At 39.7% G+C, this 4,119-nt stretch overlaps 1 pseudogene; it reads left to right on the plus strand.

Annotated features, from left to right (window-relative positions):
* The first annotated feature begins 2,510 nt into the window (after positions 1-2,510).
* On the plus strand, positions 2,511-3,338 carry LOC132429373 (Y-box-binding protein 1 pseudogene; annotated as a pseudogene).
* Positions 3,339-4,119: the final 781 nt, after the last annotated feature.

Consider the following 4,119-nt stretch of genomic DNA (forward strand, 5'->3'; position numbering starts at 1 on the left):
CAGGTTGTTTGCATTTCTTCTAGCGGTGTCAGAAAGACAGATGATAGAACATACAATGATTTTTGCTTTTATGAACAAGAGATGATTGAACTGGCAACTATCACCCCTCTGTTGATTTTCTAGAAGAATATTTCCCTGCTCTTAGGTCTACCAACAGAAGGTACTTGGGGAAATTCCACCTGTGCAGTTCCCTTCCTGGACCACTATAAGTAGCAGGATCAGGCAGATCCTCCTTTCTAGAATCGCACAATGCAGGCAGTTAAAGCCTCTCTTTATCCCCCTTTCTCCCTTGATAACCATAAATTTGTTTTCTACATCTGGGATAAATAGGGAGATTGGGATTGACATATACACACTACAAATATGAAATAGATAACTAATAAGGACCAACTGTTAGTACAGGGAACTCTACTCAATACTCTGTAATGACCTATATGGGAAAGGAATCTTAAAAAGAGTGGATATATGTATACATATAACTGATTCACTTTGCTGTACAGCAGAAACTAACACAACATTGTAAATTAACTATACTCCAATAAAAATTAATTAAAAAAAAGCCTCTCTTCAAGCAGTTCACAGCCTTCTGCTGGCTAAGTTCCTCCCACTTTTCCAAAAACCACAAAAATACCCAACTTCTTCCCAGGCCTGAGGAAATGAAAATCTATTCCTCTGGAACCTTGGCTCTTGCTTGGATCTAAGGATAATAAAGGCCACTCTCTCTCCTCACAATCTCTGAGATCTCTAATGTGCCCTCCAGGTGCCACCAGTTTAGCTGCCTTGGGCATGGTATCATTGCATACTGTTTCAGGTAGCTGTAGCTATTTCATTTTCAATGCTATATAGTATTCCATTGATGAGTATAATTTATTCATTATACAGTTGAAAGACTTTGGGGTTATTTCCAATTTGGGGCCACTGTAAACAATTCTCTGCAAATATTCCTATAGGTGTTTCCTGGTGCGCATGAGCAGGCATTTTTCTACAGCAGGGCAGTCTGCTACTCCTAGGGTGCTCTAAGACCTTTTCAGGGGTTCATGAGGTCAAAACTTTTTATAAGACGTGATTTGCTTTTTCTCACTGAGTTTACATTTGCACCAATAGTACAAAAGCAATGGTGGTAAAACTACTTAACATGAATCAAGGTAGTGGCACTATACTGCACTAGTAGTCATTGTATTATTCATCACAAGGTACCACAGTTGAAAAAAAAAGCCAGTTCCCTTTAAGAATGCCCTGTATAAGTAGGAAAAATTACTAATTGTATTAAACCTTGATTCTTGAGTAAATATCTTTTTAATATTCTATGTAGCATTGAAAAAATATCAAATATATAGGAAATATTTAAGAAGGGCAAAACTTCTACAAGGAAAACTCTGTAACTTCATAGAAGGACATTGAATAAGACAAATAGATGGAGAAATATACCACATTCATTAGAAGGCTCAATATTGTAAAGATGTTAATTCTCCCAAAGTTTATTCAAAGATTCAATGCACAGAGATTGCTGACATTGTTTTACATTTTTGCAAAACTCTTTAACATCTGGCTTGATGGAAGATAGCAGGATTCCTAGGTACTTGATATTTTTTGATGCTGTAATAAAAAGGATCTTTCACAAATTTTCTCTTAGTGGCTGATACACAAGAATATCATTGTTTAAAAAAATATTAGCTTTGTACCCAGCTAATGTACTAAAGTTTCTTTGTTTTATTAGTAATTAATTAATTAATTAATTTATTTATTTTTGGCTGTGATGGGTCTTCGTTTCTGTGAGAGGGCTTTCTCTAGTTGTGGCAAGCAGGGGCCACTCTTCATCGCGGTACGCGGGCCTCTTACTATCGTGGCCTCTCGTGTTGCAGAGCACAGGCTCCAGATGCGCAGGCTCAGTAGTTGTGGCTCACGGGCCTAGTTGCTCCGTGGCATGTGCGATCTTCCCAGACCAGGGCTCGAACCCGTGTCCCCTGCATTGGCAGGCAGATTCTCAACCAATGTGCCACCAGGGAAGCCCTAAAGTTTCTTATTAATGCTAATAGTTTAATTGTAGATTTTTCCAGATTTTCTAGGTACACAATAATTTCACCAGTGAACTGTGGCAGTCTTATTTCTTCATTTATGATCTTTGTACCTTGCATTTATTTTTCTTACCTTAATGCACTGGGGAGGATCTCTACTACAATGTCAGACTGCAATTGTTATATCAGGCATCATTTTCTTTTTTGTCATTTTATAGATATTCTCTACCACATCAGGAAGGATGTCCCGTTCAGAGAGTCCTGAGCTGCACCACTGCCACCACCATCTTAGTTACTATCACACTCCGGAGGAGCCACAGCTGCTACAGCTGGACCCAGTCACCATCACCACACCCACGAGCAGCCAGGCGAGACCCAGCACCGCACAGTCTGGCTCTCAGTGATGCCCATACCAAACCCCGCACCTGGAGCAGTGGGTGAAGGGAGCAGTGGCCCCAGCAGCCTCATCTAGGAGGCACCAAGAAAGTCATCACAATGAGGGTTTTGGGAAAAGTAAAAAAAGCTCAATATAAGAAACAGATATGGTTTCATCAACAGGAAGATGTTTTTGCACACCAGAATGCCAGAAAGGAAATCCCAGGAATTACCGTTGCAGTGTAAGATGTGGAGAGACTGGAGTTTGATGTTGTTGAAGGGGAAAAGGATGCAGAAGCAGCAGATGTTACAGGTCCTGGTGGAGCTCCAGAGCAAGGCAGTAGCAGAGCGTAAACAGTGCTTATAGACCCTACACGTGTGGTAGGGGTCCGCCACATGGTTGCCAGCAGAATTTTCAGCAGAGTGAGAGTGGAAAGAAAGGGATTGAAGAGGGCTCCGGAAGGCCGGGCCCAGCAGCACCATCCCTACCGCAGGCACCCTACAGAGACGCTATGGGCACCCCACACAGTAGCCCTGTGCAGGGAGAAGGGAGGAGGGTGCTGAGAACTAGAGTGTAGCAGAACAAGGTAGACCCGTGAGACAGAACACGTATCAGGTTATTGACGGTGATTCTGCAGGGGCTCTTCTCGCAGAAGACAGCCTACAGAGGAGAGCAATGAAGAAGATAAAGGAAATCAAGAAGAGGAGACCCCAGGTCAGCAGACACCTCAACATCTATTCCACAGAAGACGCCCAGAAAACCCACTACGGCAAGGTGGCAAAGAGCCAAAAGCAGCTGAGAGTTTGACTGCTCCTGAGGCTGAGCAGGCCATGGCTGAGAAAATGGGGCTTACCATCTCTACCATTACCAGATTTAGTCATCCGAGGAGGGGAAATGAGTATGAAGTTCCAGCAATAAGAATGAACGAAAATGGGAGAGGACCATAAGTGCTTGCTCTTTGCCTGTTGACTGGATAGCTAGAACCATCTGCAATATCTGTGCAGCTTATGGCTTTTCTTATGTTTATCTAAAGATGTCTCTTTCTGGTTAATGACAAATGTGGGTTTTTTTAAAGCCTGTTTTTTCTCAGTATATCTTTAGAGGTTTTAAAATTGTTTTATATCTGGTCAAGTTGAGATTTTTAAGAACTCATTTTAATCTTTTTTTAATTTACTTTTTAAAATTGAAGTATAGCTGATTTACAATGTTGTGGTAGTTTCTGGTGTATGGCAAAGTCATTCAGATATATATAGATATGTGTGTGTGTGTGTGTATATATATATATATATATATATATATATATATATAGTCTTTTCCATTATAGTTTATTACAAGATATTGAATAGAGTTCCCTGAGCTATACAGTAGGACCTTGTTTTTTTTCTATTTTGTAAATATATAGTACTGTGTAGTACATATAGTACATATATATGTACTATATATATATATTTTTCTATTTTATAAATATATAGTACTGTGTATCTGCTAATCTCAAACTCCTAATGTACACCCCCCCTTTCTTCTTTGGTAACCCTAAGTTTGTTTTCTATGTCTGTGAGTCTGTTTCTGTTTTGTAAATAAGTTCATTTATATCATATTTTAGATTCCACATATAAGTGATATTATATTATATTTTTCTTTCACGGTCTGATTTACTTCACTTAGAAGGACAATCTCTAGGTCCATCCATGTTGCTGCAAATGGCATTATTTCATTCTTTTTTATAGC

Source organism: Delphinus delphis, chromosome 8, assembly GCF_949987515.2.
Source record: "Delphinus delphis chromosome 8, mDelDel1.2, whole genome shotgun sequence".
NCBI classification, from domain to species: domain Eukaryota; kingdom Metazoa; phylum Chordata; class Mammalia; order Artiodactyla; family Delphinidae; genus Delphinus; species Delphinus delphis.